Consider the following 19033-nt stretch of genomic DNA (forward strand, 5'->3'; position numbering starts at 1 on the left):
AAGAAGGATTTTCAAAACATACCTCGTCATCATCATCTTCATCTCCAAAAGCCATGAAACAAAGATTAGCTACTTCCTCTGCACTTTCAAAATCACTTCCTTCATCACTTCACTCATCCAAAGTAGCTTTCATAGCCTTCTTGTTTCTCCTTAAAGATGATTTACGTAGTGGAGGGCATTCATATCTTACATGTCAGCCTTTTTGCACTCATAGCAGATGGTGACGTCTCTAGTATTCTTTTCTCCTTTAGCATCTTGAGTGTTGGTTTTCTTTGGAAAGTGCCTCTTCTTGAAATGCTTCTTGAAAACTCTTGGACAAGTAGGCAATTCTTCCTCACTTTCAGAAGCCCCTTGGAATGATGTAGACTTTAATGCCACTCTTTTCTTCTTTTTGACGTCCTCTTCCATATTACCTTTCATGATTATCTTATGCATCATGAGAGATCCAATGAACTCCTCCAATGCAAGTTTTGAGAGATCATTCGCTTCTTGAATCGCCGTCACTTTGAGTTCCCAACTTTTTGGCAGAGATCTTAGAATCTTCTCACGTTCTAGCTGTAGTATATTCCTTTCCTAAACCTTTCAAAGCATTAACAATATTCGTAAATCTAGTAAACATCTCATTATAGAGTCGTTAGCATCCATTTTAAACAATTCATAATAATGAACAACCATGCTAATTTTTTACTCTTTTACTTGATTTGTTCCTTAATGAGTTACTTCAAGCATATCTCATATTTCTTTAGTAGAGTTACATACAGATACTCGATTAAATTCATCAGCGCAGAAAGCACAAATAAACAATTCATGGCTTTAGCATTAATGGATATTTTTCTTTTATCATCATCATTACATTTTCATTTTTAGCTACATCAACTTTCTTAACAAGAATAAAGGGACCTTTAGAAACAATTTCCCACAAGTTATAATCAATTGAAATCAAATAAATTTTCATCCTAGTTTTCACTAAGTATAATTATTTCCATCAAAAAGATGTGGTCTAGTGGTAGAATGACCCTCATTAAATCCATTAACACCAATGTTTGCCATAAGTTCAAACAATTAAGTTTTAAGAAAAGTTTCAAGGAAAATAAATTTAGAATTAAGAAAAGTTAATATTAAAGATATTTAAATTTCAAAATATTTCAAAGATTTATTCTAAACAAAATAAATTTTCAAGAGTAAAGAAAAAAAATAGTTTTCAAAAGTCAAATTTTGAGAAAATTTAATTTCTAGTAAAATCGGCTCAAAAACTCAAAATTTCAAACTTTTCTTCAATAATAAAGAAAATTCCAGATTTAAAAAATAATAATAAATAATTTTAGAAAAAGATGGAATTTTCAGAAATGAAACCTTTTTAAAAAAATGAACTACCTGCTTTGATACCAATTGTAGGATCGAATGACAACGCTAGAGGGGGATGAATAGGGTTGCTTACCACTTTTTAAAAATTAAAAATAAATTCAAGGCAATGAACAATTATGCAATCAATAATAGAAGATTAATAAAAAGAAAAAATATGGAACAAAATATTTAAGTAAACCTATATGCAAACTATCAAGATTCAAAGTAGATAAATACTGAATTTAAAAGAGAGTAGAGAAGAGACTGGTGACACCGAGAATTTTAGAGTGGTTCAGAAATTCCTACTTCACTTCCTAAGACTCCTTCTTGGGTATTTTACTGCAGTGGCCCTCTTAGAGTGAGAACCAAACCGATCGGCCCTCTTTTTCTCCTAGGCTAAGAGAAACCCAAAATCATTTTACTGAGTTCAAGATTCAACCAATTTATTTTTCTCACAACCCAAGGTGTACTCACACCTTAATACAAAACCCAATTTGAAAATAAAGAATTAAAAATAAAGTGGATTACACAAATTTTTGCACCAAAGTATGACTAAAAAGCCACACTCTAATGAACCTCTCACAAAAAAATGAGCAAGTTATGTGTAGGAGAGAACAAAGATTTTGCAAAAGTTGAGAGGAGAATTTGAAAACAAAAGATTTTTGCTTTGATAGTTGGTGTGTAGAATGGTGAAATTTGGTGGCATTAATAGAGTTTTGATGATAAATTTTGGCCATTGGATTTAGGGCAACAAAGGATAATGTGTACCTTAAGAGGTGAGGTAAGGAAATGAAATGAAATATAATTATGGTGATTAAAAGAATTGGTGGAGATTGAGAATTATTGAGATTGGAAGTGCTTGAGGAGATTGAAAGAAATTGGTGCAAATAAATTTGTTAGAGATTAAAAGTGCACATGTCATCTTCTCATTTATTCGATTGTTGGATGCCACGTCAGCATAAATATTTTCTCTTGATGCCACATGTCAACTTTTGAGTGGTCTACTTGTCCATGTCACCCATGTAGGATTTGTCAACTTGTCCATGTCACCTGCCACATAGGATTTTTCTCTTGACTTGTTTTGACCATAACTTCTTCATTTAAACTTCGATTGAGTGATTTGATAGATATTGGTTTTGTCTTTTCGAGCTCTACGTTATGGACACTTTGAAATACTTAAATTATTAGTTTATACTTGGTTTGTGATCATCAAAATATTTGGTTTGATTGAAGCCATAAAGCTAACAATTTGATAGAAATCTCACAAAAGAAAAACAACTCACAGAATTGCACTTATCGAATTACATAAAAAAATCTCTCTCAAAGTTTTACACCATAAACAATGCTTGAGCAATATGAGAGAATAAAACAAACTTTGCTCCACACTTCTTACTTGATATGTTCCAAGACTACACAATAAATAGACAAGAAAATTTGACATGAGATGGAAAGTGAATTTATCACAATTCCAATTCAACCACAAATCTCTCAATATAATTAAACACAATTTTCATATAATCAATTAGTAAAACGTTCCAAGAAAGAAAACTAGCCGTTGGAAATATTTAAGAGCTCAAATTCAAATTCAAACCTACAAATAAATTGAATTATACACATAAAATAAATAGAGAAAATGATTAAATAAAAGTGAAACTTCTTTGCCAAAAATGTCATTTAATAAAATTCCTTTCATAACGAAAATATTTTATTGAAAATAACTAAGTGGCAATGGCTCATGGCTTCTTCAGACAAAAGAAAACGTCTATCTAATCTTTAAAAATAATCATCGAAATGAAAATAAGCAAGGACACACCAAAATGTTAAATGAAATCATGGTTGCAACATGTTGTGTTAAGAAAAATACTTTGCTAAGGCCAATGATGAGAACACAATCAAAACATTAAGAAACTCAATGATCTTACTTCCAGACATAAAACTCAACAAATACAGAAAGCATGACAATACTACCCTATCAAAACCTACACAGACATCTAATACTAAAAAAAATGAAAAGCATAAGAGTAAAATAAAACTTACCTTAAGCTGAAGAACAAGTAGGATCATGGGTCAAGCGGCCAAGCAAAAGTTCTAGACTTTTCTTAAACTCCTTATGCATTGTCTTTGTATCTCCTGTGATTGCCTCAAACCTCCCTTCCATTGCTTCCTCTTTCTCTTTCAAACGCCAAAATGTCTCCATCAAGGATCTGATATCAAAATTCGGTGAACCACCTCGAGTCGCTTCTCTGGCGAGTGCATGCCTCAATGATATTTTCTGTATCTTATTTTTTTTTCATTTGTCTTGATCTTTCTTACTTTTATTTTTGTATATTTTTTTCCTGGTTGTTTGGTTTAGTGGTGTATGCTTTTATGTGAATGCTTTAATAAATCATGTCTTTTTATACTTACGAGTGGCCTTATGAGGAGTCTTTGACCACCCAAGGGCCACCACCATCATTTAATTCTTATTTTTCAATTTACCCCTCTTACGACCACGAGAATTCTTATGTTAATTATGGGTGTTTTCAGGAAAGTCAAGTGCCTAATTATTATCATTCTGATTATGTGAGATATAGAAATTCTTTGTATGGTGATAATGAAGGTACTTGGAACCAAAATTATCCCAACCAGAGTGAGAAAAATTCATCCCTTTAAGATTTATTGCGATAATATACTTTGGAATGTAGAATTAAAAATCTTTGTGCAGAAGAATCCGAAATGGTGAATAGGATAGAGGCCAAAGTGGATAGCATGGAGGCCACAATTGAAGAAAATAGAGCTGTTATAGAGCGTTTGGAAATACAATTTAACCAGATAGTTGATCCAATTAAAGCCCTTCATGAGCAAAATTTTTTCCATACCACTTAGGCAGAAACTTGTAAAGTTGTATGCGTTGATAGTGGGGATGAGTTGGAGAACTTTCGAACAGGTAGAAACCTATGAAGCTATTTGCATTGACAGTGGGATTGAGTTGGAAAAATTTGAGCAACACCAGGAAGTACAGTTTTGTGAGATAAAGAAAGAACATGAGCCTAATTTGGAAGAGGAAATTCACGTGATAAAGGAAGAGTCTGAAAAGCATAATCCTATTTTATCTTTTGAAAATTCTCTTAATTCTCATATTTTCTTTCTTTATCCTGAAGAGTCTTGACGTAAATATAATTTTGATTTTTTTATTTAACTTTCCTATTTATATTATAAATTTTCTCTCTTTCAGGTGCCCATGAAAAGCAAATGAGCCTACTAGAGCTAGTAGGATACATCGATTTAAGGAAGAAGGGACCGAAAAAAAATTGAGTTTTATACACCTTAAGAAAAATAAAATAAAAGAGAGTCACGTCTAGCTACAGACATTAAATAAAGCGCTTTTTTGGGAGGCAACTTAAAGTTTTTTTTTTCTAGTTTGTTTTTGTTATTATGTTATCTTAGTTTCTTTAAATTTATTTTTCTCATTACCTTTTGTGTTTCGTACAGGCTTAATGTAGATTGTAGTGGTGTGTCTAGACGTCTTGGCGCTATGCAATATTAATATTAATTCAGGGCAGTATTGTTCTTTCCCCTTTTCATTTTCTTTTGTCCTTGTTGTCTACTTCATACGTATATTTTTGCTACATTGAGGATAGTGTAATTCTTAAGTTTGGGGGAATTTGTTGTATTTTGACTTGATTAGGACAGTATATTATCTTATGGATGTTATATTGCATGTTTGTTGTACTATTTCTACCTTTCAATGTAATCGTTAAGTTTGGGGGTGAAGATTTTTGTCATCTTTTTCATGCTTTTGACTCAGTATGTATCATGATTCATATGTGCTGATTTCTCCTTTGAAACTGTGAATCTTGATTAATACCCTTGAATACTTTGTAAGTTATGAATGCATCTTGGGTTTGATTTCTTATACATGAAGGAGATAAGCATGATTGAATTTTTTATATATATATATATAAATTACATGATGGTATCTTATTGATTTCTTGGTTAAAAAATGCATTTGACTTGATACAGTTTACACACCTAAGTGAGCTGTTTGTGCTATGAGCAACCACTACAACAAATCTTAGTTTCAATGTCGGACAAACAAAAAATGCGGAGGAAACGATGTCGGACAAGAAAAACACGGAGGCAACCATGTCGGACACGCTAAAAAACACGCCGACTTTTTTATTTTAATTTTTTTTAAGTATCCATGTCGGGCCTAGCCCGCCATTGTAGTTTTAGTTTTAGTGGCGGGCCAGGCCTGCCATGAAAAGTGCCCAATTTTAATTCTAAATTAAAATTTCACCAAAATTTTTACAACACGAAATTTTTTTGCCTCCCCAGCTCTCTTTGCCGCGCGAACCCTCTCTACCCTCTCGTGAAACCGGCGCGAACCTTGCTCCATTGTCGGGGGAAGGGGAGCAGACGACCACGTACAAGAGGCGCGAGCGAGACCCAACGGTGAGGAGCAAGTTCCGGCGGCAGAGAGCGACAAAATCAGCAGCGGTGAGCTTCGATTCGTGGCAGGGAGCGAATCATCTCAGATCACATTGATGGAGTTAGGGGCTTTCATATGGGGGCCGAATTATTTGAGTATTTTTTTCGGTGTTATGTGTAGGTATCACTGAATTAAAATAGAGCCTTATGATGAAGATCAGGGGAGTGGTGATCTGCGATATGTTCAGGTTACTAGTACATGATCCTCAAATCAATATAGAGCAGTCAAATTGTTTTGTTTAATGGTGATGCTAAGGTCTTAGAGAAACTGCAATTGATTTAGTTATATATGTTTTCGGGTAAGATACATATAGCATTAGTAAGATTTCTATTTACATTTTACTTTAATGTGCTGAATGACAGTTTTTATGGAAAAATGGTGGAGCACGAAGTAACCCTCATCTAGTTCATTCTGTGTGGGCAAATTTTCAAACATCAACTAACAATGTAAGTTTCTTAATTGTAAGAGCCTGAGTGATAAATACTTGTTTATCTATCTCATTCACTGCTAAGTTCGCTTCATAGTCGACAAGTTTTCCTTTATTGAATGAATTCAGTTTTACTTGTACTGCAGATAATATTTGGAAATAGGTGGAGGCATCTTTTAGGCGAAGAGACTTTTAGGAACATGTTGGAGGAATAGACATTTGTGCTACCCTACCTTAAGTTATCATTATTTGGAAAAATACTTAACTTAAGACTGGTACGAACAACCAGTCTTTTCCTTGCATTTCATTTAACTAACTGTTGTTTTTGCTCTGAAGTCTGAATCATTTTGCAGAGAGTGTTTAGCTTAACACTTAATATCTGACATATCACAACATTGTGTTCTGGTCCTAAACTTCATATTTTGCACATCTCTCTCACAAAGAGCCTCAATGAGAGGCCTTATTCCCACAATTTGCTTCTTTTTCTCTTCTGGGCTCACTCAACTCCCATCTCTAAACAACTCATTTCACCATTCCCTATGTTTGGCAATGATAGTACAGAATGAGTGCATGTACACAACAACCACAACAACACACACACCAATTATGGATCAAAAAGTAGCCCATGGCCCATCTGACCCAGATTGAGGCCCAACTCTATGATTATTCATCTGGTTAGTTAATTTCTGTGGAGGAATATTATGATTTTGGCCTTTGTGGATGGATGAGAAAACAGTGTTACCAACAAACTTTTTTGAAAATCTATTGGCAAAGGCTTATCCTGTTATCCATTTCCCATCTCTCAACGTCACAAGATGTGGACATTAGTAAACACAGAAGTTGACATCAGAGAGGGGATGAGGAACATTAAGTTTTTTTTTTTTTTTTGTAATTTTTAAAAATATTTTAGAGTTGGTACTTTCCTTTTCCCATTTTAAGTTGATGTTGTGTGGGCACATGAGGGGCCTGCCACCCTTTACTTGCTGAAAATGGGCTTTTTTTTCCTTTGGGGTTGAGTGCTATATTTGGGCCCACATGTTGGCTAGGGATTCTGATTTGTTCTGATATTAACGGTTACTGACTCTTGAGGCCAAAAGGATATCACGCATGTCCAATTTGTGGGGAGAAAACTTCATCCATTTATTTGCCAAAAGGGAGGAAGATGGCGTATCTCGGGCATCGTAAGTTTTTACCTCGTAATCATCCATATAGGAAGCAGAAGAAAGCATTTAATGGTAAACCAGAATTGGGATTCGCTCATGAACCATTCAGTGGAGTAGAAATTCTTGCAAAAACAAGTGGACTCCAATATTCATTTGGTAAGAAAGAAAAAAAATGAAGGAAAAAAGAAAAAAAATGATGGAGATCTTTCTAATAGTTATTGAAAAAGAAGTCTATTTTTTTAGTTGGAGTACTGGAAGCATCTTCATGTGCGGCATTGTTTAGATGTGATGCACATTGAAAAGAATGTGTTCTCAAATCTTATTTGCACATTACTTGATATTCCAGGAAAATCAAAGGATGAATTACAAGCTCGTCTAGATTTGGTCGAATTGAATATTAGATCAGAGCTGGCCCCTCAAGTGGGAGAGAAAAGGATATTCTTACCTCCAGAATGTTATACATTATCACGGGTGGAGAAATTGAATTTGTGTAAGACACTATCAGAAACTAAAGTACCCGAAGGTTATTCATCTAACATACAGTCTCTAGTGTCGCTAGAAGAATTGAAACTTAATAACCTCAAGTCACATGACCATCACGTTCTTATGCAACAATTGTTACCGGTGGTCATTCGTGGTATTTTACCGAAATATGTTAGATATGCCATTATTCGACTATGCTTCTTCTTCAATGCTATATGTAGCAAAACAATGGATTCGTCCAAGTTAAAAGGCTTGCAAGAAGACATAGTCGTCACTTTATGTTTGTTAGAAAAGTATTTTCCATCGGGATTCTTCACAATAATGGTACACCTTGTGGTGCATCTTGTAAGAGAGGTGGAATTTTGTGGACCTATGTATTTGAGGTGGATGTATCCTTTTGAACGATATATGAAAATAATGAAGAGTTATGTAAGAAATAGAACGCGAGCGGAGGGATGCATTGGAGAAAGTTATATTGTCAAGGAGCTGTAGAGTTTTGTTCTGAATATCTATCTGGAATTGATTCAATTGGGTTGAGGTCATCGATGAGGAAGGAGAATTCAGACATTAATAGACCATTGTCTATTGCTTCTTACAGCAAACCGAGTAAGGATCAACTAGATCAAGCTCACCTTTATGTCCTTCAAAATGTAAATGATGTGCTTCCATACGTAGGGTATGCAAATTTCATTCTCTTCATAACTTTCTAATTAAGTGATCATCTAGATCATAACTTTGTCATTGACATATGTTATATTTGCAACAGGCAACACATGGATGTTTTGTCTAAGCTTAATCCAAGTAAGTCTAAAAACAAGAAGTGGCTCCAAGATGAGCATAATCGCACATTTAGTAGTTGGTTGCGAGAACGAGTAATCTTAATCTCTAACCATACAATTTAAGGTATACTTAAATGTCAGCTACTTATTTGAAATTGAATCGTAGGTTGCACTTGCTCTCGCGGTGCCGAATAACTCCATAACACCTTCTTTAAGATGGATTGCACATGGGCCTCGTCCAGATGTAGCCACCTATTGTGGTTACGTGGTTAACGGTTGTCATTATCACACAAAAAGACGTGATGATAGAAGAAAGGTTCAAAATAGTGGAGTTAGTATAACTGCTAATACAATGCAAGTTTCCAGTGCTAAAGACAAGAGCCCTATCATTTCAGATATGACATTTTATGGTGTAATACAAGAAATCTGGGAGCTTGACTATCATCATTTGACAGTTATCTTATTCAAATGTGATTGGGTTGAGAATAAGAAGGGACTTAAAATAGATGAACTTGGTTTTACTAACGTGGACCTAAATCGTATTGGACATAAATTAGACTCATTTATCTTAGACTTTCAAGCAAAGCAAGTGTTCTTTGTGAGAGATCCTGTTAATCCTCGTTGGTCGGTGGTTTTAACATCTCCTCAACGAATAGTTGAAGATGATTTCTACGAAGATGAATTAGGAGATAATGTTGAAGATTGTGGTTATGGAGTTTTACCTAGTATGCCAAATATCGAGACATTTCATGAAAGCGATGAAACGTCATCTACGTATGTTAGAAATGATTGTGAGGGTACATGGATTAATAATAGTACATTAAACACCGGTATGTCATTTAGTGATTTATTTTTACTATGTTTTTATAAGTTAACATATTAACTGTATATTTTGTGTTTTGGTTGCAGAGCTTTTAAATGGGTGATTCTAATAGCAGTGGTGACAATGAAGTTGAGGTCAGAAAAGTTGTTCGTCGAGGCCCAACAACCATTCGTGAATTGGCTAACGTAAGAAACTCTGAGGGTTCGTTGTTGACAATTCAGTATAATGACATAGGTCAACCAGATGGCGATAATGCATAAAAAATGCAAAGCTTTATTGGAGTTTGTGTTCGACAACAAATTCCAATCATTTACAATAATTGGAAAGAAGTTCCCCAAGAACTTAAAGATAAAATTTTCGATTGTGTAAAGGTAAGAAGTTTAGAATTTTTATTAAAGTAATAAAATTTTCTAGTTTATAATTTAATTCGCAATTATTTTGTTTGTCAAAGGTTCCTTCTCCGCGAACATCGAAGCCGATAACACAATCATCTAAACATATTGATGTCCATATGACTATTAAACTCCTAAATCAATATGCCATGCGTACGATGAACCACGAGGATGTAATTGAATTCAATATTGGTGATCACATATTTGGAAGAGAGAAGATCATTACTTTAACACTTGACGACATCATGCAATACTGCGAGATGATTGAATAGGTTATATGTGTGTGCTCACATACATATCGTAAGTATATTAAATCTATTTTTATCTTAGATTCATTAACTAAGAAGTTTAATGTTTTACAATTATATTTTTAGGTATCTTTTGAATGAATGTGAAGAGAAGACATGTAAGAAGTTCTTGGTGGTTGACCCGGACAACATTTTACCACAAATAATGTCTCAAGAAACTTGTTCCAGACATCTAGCCAACAGGTTAGACATGGGTAACTTAGAACAAGTAGTACTCATCCCACATAATAGCGGGTAAGCTAGCAATTTAACTTCATTTTACTTATTTATAGTTTCCTTTATCCATGCATGAATGATAATATTATCATGTTGGTTATTAATAGTTTTCACTGGAAGTTGTTTGTTATACATCTCCGAGAGAATTGTATTTATGTATTGGACTCTCTAAGAAGTAAGATTGAAGAAAATTATAAGGGAATCATAAACACGTAAGTGCCATGAACTCTTATAGTTGAAATTTTTACAATTATGTTATTCTAATGTTTCAAATTATTTAGATCATTGAAAATGTGGCAAGCCAAACATTCTACTCAACAATCTCGCAGTACTACAATTTGGAAACCTGTGAAGGTAAATTTGCATAACTCATAACAATGTCGCAGTAAATCCTTTGTATAACTCATAATTTTGTTATTTTTCAAATTTTCTATATGTAGTGTCCTCGACAACCAGGTTCTATCGAGTGTGGGTACTATTTGCAAAAGTATATACGAGAAATAGTACGGAACCCTCATACTCATATTACTGAACTTGTATGTATTATCATATACCTTTATGTGTTTATATATGATTTGTCATTATATTAGTATTATCTTTCTTTTTCTTTTTTTGTAGTTTAATACAAAAAGTGCCTATCAACAAGAATAAATCTACGAAGTTCGAATAGAATGGACATCTTTTGTTGGACGATTTGTGTAGTACCTATGGATTCATTAGTTGTGTTTATTTGATGTAAGTATTTGGTTCAGACTACTTTCTGTGTAGTAATTGGTAGATTAGAAATACTTTGTCTTGTTTATAATATGTAGAAGTTTGAAGTTTGAAGTTTGAAATGTACTGCATAACATATTAGTTTTGGATTATTATAGAAGTATTTGACTGGATGATGCTGAATTCTGGATTCTAATGCTGAATGTAGTTTTGTTGGAGGGACGGGCCGTCCCATTTGTTCTTTTGTGGAAGGGTGTTTATATAGAAGTGTTTGTTTTGTTTATAACCATGCTAGTTTTGAGTTATTCTAAAAGTGGAGAGGTTATGTTGAAATTTGTATTTTTGATTATTTGTGTTTTGAGTTTAAGGTTAGTTTTTGAGTTCAGTTGGAAGGAGATATATTGGTTGGTTAGTTTTGAGTTATATTCTAAAGTGGGGAGGTCATGATGAAATTTGTACTTACTCTTGATTGTTTGTGTTTTTGTTAAGCTTTTATAGAATAGGTTGGAATTGAGAGATATATTGTTGGCTAGTTTTGAGTTATTCTAAAAGTGGAGAGGTTATGTTGAAATTTGTACTTTTTGATTATTTGTGTTTTAAGTCTAAGGTTAGTTCTTGAGTTGTGTTTTAGAAGATCATGATGTTGAAATTAGTTTTACTTGCATATTAGTTTTTGAGTTTCAATAATATTGAGATTTATTTTGTGAGAATAGGTTGGAAGAAGATATATTGGTTAGTTAGTTTTGAGTTATATTCTAAAGTGGGGAGGTCATGATGAAATTCGTACCTACTATTGATTGTTTGTGTTTTTGTTAAGCTTTTATAGAAATAGGTTGGAAGGGAGAGATATATTGTTGGCTAGTTTTGAGTTATTCTAAAAGTGGAGAGTTATGTTAAATTTGTACTTTTGATTATTTGTGTTTTGAGTCTAAGGTTAGTTTTTTAGTTAAGTTTTAGATTAGATATTGTTTTTATAATGGATGAATGTGTTAAAAGTTTTAGTTGCATATTCAGATATTATCATAGGTGTGAAGGAAATATATATAGTTGGTTAGCCACGTCTGGGCAACCAACTATTTTTTTAATTTATTTATTCATGAAATAATGACGGTCAATATCTGTCATGAAATATAGTCATTCCATGACGCACATATCGATGTAGCTACAATGACGTACAAACAATGTCACACAAAAGATGACGTACAAACAATGGCGTACAAACAATGTCGCACATACAATGACGGTCACAAACAAGGACAGTCATAAAGATGTCGGTCGTCACCCGTCATGGTTATTCTTTCATGACAGCACGTCCGTCATGAAAAACGCTATACATGACAGGCAATGCCCGACCTGAAAAGGGTTGTTTCATGACGGCCATGTCCGGATGGAAAGAAAATATACATGACGGGCAATGCCCGACCTTAAAACTGTCCGACATGAAAGGGAAACAAGGACACTCGTATAGATGTCGGTCAGTGACCGACATGGTTAATGTTTAATGTCGGGCAATGCCCGTCATGAAATAGCAGATTTGTTGTAGTGAACCAACCCTTATATTTGCTCAATTTATTTTCATTCTCGTGTGTAATCAAACATAACATGATTATTCTAGAACTTGCTGATTATTCTAGAACTTGCCTATGAATGCATTTTGTGGCGGCTTATTTGGATCAATGCTTTAATATGACAAGGGCAATTTAGGCTTACCCAAATTTGAGACTTCTAAAAAGCCAACCTTTTTTACATTTTCCATTAGAAAGCCACCTTTGAGCTTAATTTCTCATTTCTTCTTGGTTTGCACGTCATATTTAAACCTAAAGCTTTCTCGTTAATTATCCTCAATATTTCTACCATTGTCAAGATAAAGGTGAAAACGTTGCATGATACCACATTCATTTTTTCAAGTAATTATGAAGTTGTGTGTACAAACTGAAAAAAAAAGTGAAAAAGAGAAGAGAAGAAAAAAAGAAGGGGTGGTGTTTGATCATGAAAAGAAACTACGTTGTGTCGTTTATACGGAGAAATATTTTTCAAGAAGCAATTAATTGATGTCACTTCTCCAAGATCGTTAGTATTCGAAGATGGGGGCATATAATTCAAACGAATCGTAGTTCATTGTCTTATGTGACTATCATGTAACTTATCATCTTTGTTATCTTGACTTTGAACCTTTAGATTCCCTTTTATCTCACCCTTACCTAAGCCCCATTACATCCATTATTAAAGTCTCTTTGATTTTTGCATTCAATTTATCTTTAAGTGGGCAGATTTGGTTCATTTGCAAGCCTATGGTAATAACATGCTTTGTTTTGATTTTGAGAGTTAAAAACACCCCTAAAAACACTTTGAGAGATTTGAGTGAAAGTTTGTGAGGGTGTTAAGTCTTTTATATTTGATTTCAATAAGTTAATGAGATGCTTGAGTTTTTAAAAATTATATCCTACCATTGCTTTTTCTCTTAATTGTCATTTCGGTTCATCTCATATATGTGTGATTGACTTTACTTGTATTATTGGTTATTGAGAAAGGTGAAAGGTGATTAGAAAGGAGATTCAGTATGTTGAATTAAGATATAATTGAGGATAAGCATGATTTAGGTGGGGGGAATTTGATAAGATGAGATTTACACCCTTTAACTTTTATGTATTATGTATGAGAACATTGGATACAAAGTAGTTATGTTTGGTTAAGGACAAGCAAAAAGCTAAGTTTGGGGGTATTTGATAGCACACTTTGTGAGCTACATTTCATGAGATTTATATTGAAATTATTTGTTAGTTTTCGTTTCTTCATGACAAATTTAAGCACATAAGATATATTTTGCAGGAATAAAGTACCGAGAGAAACGAGACATATTTGGATCAAAATGAGAGAAAAATTGGAATCAAAGTGTCCAACATGGAATAACAACAAGATTTGAAGCCAAAACCCGAGAGCGTCGTGGCGCTCCGAAGTTTAAATTTCCTATTTTGTGAATAGTGTAGCGCCATGGCCCTGTATATAGTGACATGGCCCTGCATATAGGGCCATGGCGCTGCCGCAACGATTTTTTTATAAAACTAGGGTTTTGCAGCCGTCGAGAATGAGGAGTTTGAGAGAGGTTTTTTGGCAGTTTGCCTTTTTGGTCAATTTGGAGGGCAAGGCGACCATTGGAGAGCTTAGAAAAGAGATTTTCAAGGCTCAGGATCGTGGAGCTCGCTTCGAGAACAGATGATCGATACGCGGAACATAGTTTCTTCTCCTTTCCCTTGATTTTTCTAGTTTTGTTATGGAATTCTCATTGTGATTTTATTGTTTTACATTGACTATGAGAAGCTAAACCTCTTATCTTAGGGATTGATGTAGCCATTGAACTTTATGCATTGATTGTTTAGTTTTCTTGATTGAAAGTTTATGAATGTTCTATGTATGTTTCTCTATGCTTCATACCTTGAATCTACTGGCATAGATTGATTGATTTTAGACTTGAAATCTTATGCTCGGGAGAGGTGGTTTAGAGTTAGAACTGGGATGCATAAGTAAAGGGTTTTAAGATCGAGAGATTTAAAAGTCCTTTAGAGGTCGTTAAAAGACTTGTTCAATAAAGTCTTTACTTGTAACTAGATATGGATATTGGTTTCATAATTGGTAAGAAGAATTAGCTTACGCTCAGGAGAGACAGTTGAGATTTGAGAGTTCTTGGCCTATAGAATATCTAATTCGTTCAATATTGAGTAATTGATTAATTGGTTCATAGATTCAATAGGTGAAATCAATTCCCGAGGACATTTCTCCCAATTGTTTTTATCTTTATTATTGCATGTTTATTTGTTTTGATCATATTCTCTCATTTGATTTTGATTCTCTAAATAAAAATTGAGCGATTGTATCTGTGGTACTTGAGTCATATAGAAACTCAATCCAGAGGACGATATCGATATTGACTTACCACTTTATTAAAGTTTGACCCGTACACTTACAGTAAGTAATTTCTGCTACAATAACTTCCTTTCTATTCTAAATGAACCCCAAGATTAATTTTTTGAAAGGCTAAGGTGTCATGTACCTTTTCAAATTTTTTTTTTTCAATTTTCCAAAAATTTCGCCAAACTAACTTCCTGAAAATATCATTTCAGCCGAAACAACCTAACCACAATTATTTTCGACAACTAAAACAAAAGAAAAAACTAAACCTAACTAATTTTCACAAATTCCTTCAAAAAATTTCAAATAAAAATCGAAAAGGAAAAATAAATTTTCTTTTCAGTTTCACAATTTCCTGAAAATTGGATAGAGGTCTTCTCCCTTTCTATTGCTTCTCCAAAGTAGACCACCATCATAGACTTTAGTTTTTTTGGAATTAATTTAACCAGAGTTAGAAAGCATAACTAAGCCGTCTTCTTCAAAAATTTTAGGCCTAAGGCTATCATGTCATTGCTTAGTTTTATCTTTAAAAATGTTCGCATTTCCATAAGAAAAAATTTCTTTGCTTCTCAAGTTCCACAATTGGAGCTTCTTTGATTCACTTGCAGAAGCAAAGGTCAAAAGACAATCTCTTAGTCGCCCAAAAATGCTTTATGTTCTAATTATAATGGCAAATGCAAACTTTACCAAAAATTTATCTATAGAGAGACATGTCAAGAAAAGTTTATAACTTGTATTATATGTCCACAGAAAATCATCCAACGTTAAAGACTAGTCTTTTCTATTAATATTAACCGTTTTTTTCTAAAATTGACTTGATCTCCTAGAGACCTTAGCTAACACTTTGGAGTGGGATGATAAGCATTCTTACAATTTGAAGGTGAAGGAGGAGACAAGCTCATGAAATCAATACCTCATCCACTTCTAAAATGAGGTTAAGAGGCATCTCGTTAAGATAAAAAATAATAATAATATTAAAAAATTGGTTCAAAACTAAAACTAAAATCTTTAATCTCTTTTTTTAAAATAAAACCAAAGAGTTTAATTTTAAAACCCACAAACTTAATTCAAAAATAGCAAATTACCACACTCCAATTAATTTAAAATCTAAAATAACCCCCAAAATTTAAATCTCCACTTTTTAAAATTTTTCAAAAAGCCCAAGGAGGCGTCTTCTAAAAAGGTTTCCTATTTGTTTTTCAAAAATTCCGCCCAACTTACTTGAACCTTTATGCGAGCCAAAACAACTATCTAAAATTAAAAACAAAAACAAGTGTATTTTATCGCGACGATCACTCTTTCTCCAAATATTATTGTTGGAAATAGTTTGGTGTATAGTATATTTTTTAAAATAATTTGATAAAAAAATATTAAAAATAAAAGTCATTCACATTTGTCAATAGTTAAAATAATGTTTTTTTTTCTATTTTTTTGAAAATCAAAGTAACAAAAAGATCTAAATCAACAACAGGGAACTTGGAAAAACCCACATTCCAGATCACCTCTTCTTCTTCCGAAAAATGTCACGCAATCTGATGGGCAAAAAAATTTGCCTCTTGGCTAATGGAATGGACGAAAGCCACCAATTTTTGAGCCATCAGAGTCCTGATTTCGTCTACTATCCAACAGATTTCGGTGATGTCTACTTCTTCTTCTTTTAATAGCTTCGAAACCTCTGTAAAATTTGTTTCGAGGTAAATGTTGTTGGAATGACAAATATTAACCTGCTTTTGTCCTATATCGAAAGCATAACATTTGGGAAGTTGGTTTATAAGCATGTATTGGACTTATAAATTGGTGTGAGGTAAGCCAAGACCAAGGCCCACACGCGCGCTGCCGCCGTCCGGCAGACTCAGACTCGGGCCTAGCTTTTTTTTGGGACAAATTTCTTCTATAAAGTCAAAAACACGTGTTGAAAGGAAGTCAAGAAACGTGGCGCAGAGAAGAAAGGGCTAGTCAAATGACACATGGTAACCATAATCATTTTGAATTTTTTATTTTTTAAAATTTCAATTCTATTTTGGGTCACTCTATCAGTATAAAAAAGTCATTCCCTACCATTTCATTTCATCACATTCATTCTCGATTTTCTCCTATTCTCCACTCTATTCCTTCACTTTTTTCACTTCTTTCCACTACCTTAACTGAGCACAAGATTTCACTCCCATTCCAACGAGTGCACGTATGAGTTAGAGGTTGTGTTAACCTTGGGGAGCATACCGGCAGTAAAACGATGTAGCACCAAGGTCATGTCGATTTTGCTTTCAAGGTAGTGGTTCCACCCACTACACAACGATTTTTCCTCCCGGTTCCAATTTTGTCCTTTATGTTCCTATAGTTGAAAGCAAAATCCCTATCTACCCATGGCTGCTATCCGATCTAAAAGGTCATGTCAAACTTGTCAAAATTGGAACCACTCGACGGATTCAACTACCGTCGATGGTCATAGAAGTTACTGATTTTCTTTGAGCAGTTGGAGATCGACTACATCCTCACTATTGCTTAACCTGTCGTCATTGCTACCGCTACCACCATTACCGCCGCTGCTATTGCCACTGCCGCTACCATCACCACAACCATCATTGATCCACATGTCGTTGCTACTGCCACCGTTTTAACTGTTGATGCTGATCTCGGGACGTCTGCTGCCACTATCGTCGAAGCTGACAAATTCGATAAAGACAACAAAATAGTCTGCCGACGTCTTCTCAACCATATGAACGACTCTCTCTTTGATCTCTTTGTAGTCCAAAAAACTGCAAAGGTTATTTGGGACATGTTAGAGTCTAAATATGATGGAGACGATGCAGACAAAAGGAAGTACGTCGTCGGTAAATGGCTACAATTTCAAATGTCGGACGACAAACTTGTGATGGATCAGGTTCATGAGTACGAGAACCTGGTGGCAAGTGTGTTGTATGAAGGCATGAAGATGTGCGAGATTCTTCAGGCCAATGTGTTGCTTGAGAAATTTCCTCCTTCCTAGAGTGATTATCGCAACCACCTGAAACATAAGAAGAAGGATGTGACTTTGTAAGAACTGATCAGTCACGTGCGCATGGAGGAAGCCAACAGGCTAAAGGATAAGATCTCTTCTCAATTCTTAAATTCAGTTAAAGCCAACTTGGTTGAATCTTCTAATGTTTCCAAATACAAGTTCAAGAACAAAGGGGAGCAAATTGCAAGGGATAAAAAGCTCAAAAGAACAAAGGTCTCCAACCTAAAAATACTGGTGGAAGAATCGAGACATCCAAACTGGTATGCTATGTCTGTGGAAAACTCAGACACAAATCCTATCAATACACTCAGAGGAAAGATAGGAAAGATCAAATGGCTACCCCACAAGCCAGCCTTGTAGAGACGAATGACATCGTTGCCGCTGTGGTTGTGGAAGCAAATCTGGTAGAGAACAAATGCGACTGGATTCTTGACACAGGAGCGTCCAGACATTTCTGCTCGAACTGTGACCTCTTCCATGACTTTCAGGACTCTGTTGATGGTTAATGTATTTTTATGAGGAACTCTACCACAGTTGGAGTACTTGGGAAAGAGAAGGTTCTCTTGAAACTCACATCTAGCAAAATTTTATCATTAAGTAATGTACTGTTCCTTCCCTGTGTAAGAATCTGGTGTTAGGAGATCTACTAAACCGAGCCGGACTTAGGATTGTGTTTGAGGCCAATAAGGTTATTATCACAAAAAATGGTTACTTTGTTGGTAAATGCTATTTAGCAGATGGTTTGTCTATTCTCAACACTACTTCTTCAGATTAAACTAATTCTAGTTCTGCTTACATCGTTGAGTCTCTTGATGTATGGCATGGTAGATTAGGATATGTAAATATTGCATCAATTAAAAGGCTTAGAACTTTAAATTTAATTAATGCTTTTGATTTGTCTGAAACTACAAAGTGTCCTATCTGTGTAGAAACAAAGTTTGCTAAAAAAAACCTTTTAAATCTGTCATTACAAAGCTTATTGAATTCCTAGAATTAATTCATTCTAATT

General features: G+C 34.3%; 2 pseudogenes; both read left to right on the forward strand.

The window, feature by feature from the left end:
* The first annotated feature begins 8209 nt into the window (after positions 1-8209).
* On the forward strand, positions 8210-9593 carry LOC148207581 (uncharacterized; annotated as a pseudogene).
* A 447-nt stretch (positions 9594-10040) lies between these two features.
* LOC148207582 (uncharacterized) lies at positions 10041-11276 on the forward strand (annotated as a pseudogene).
* Positions 11277-19033: the final 7757 nt, after the last annotated feature.

Source organism: Momordica charantia, unplaced genomic scaffold (assembly GCF_013281855.1).
Source record: "Momordica charantia cultivar OHB3-1 unplaced genomic scaffold, Mcharantia_2.0 BLBB01000133.1, whole genome shotgun sequence".
NCBI classification, from domain to species: Eukaryota; Viridiplantae; Streptophyta; class Magnoliopsida; order Cucurbitales; family Cucurbitaceae; genus Momordica; species Momordica charantia.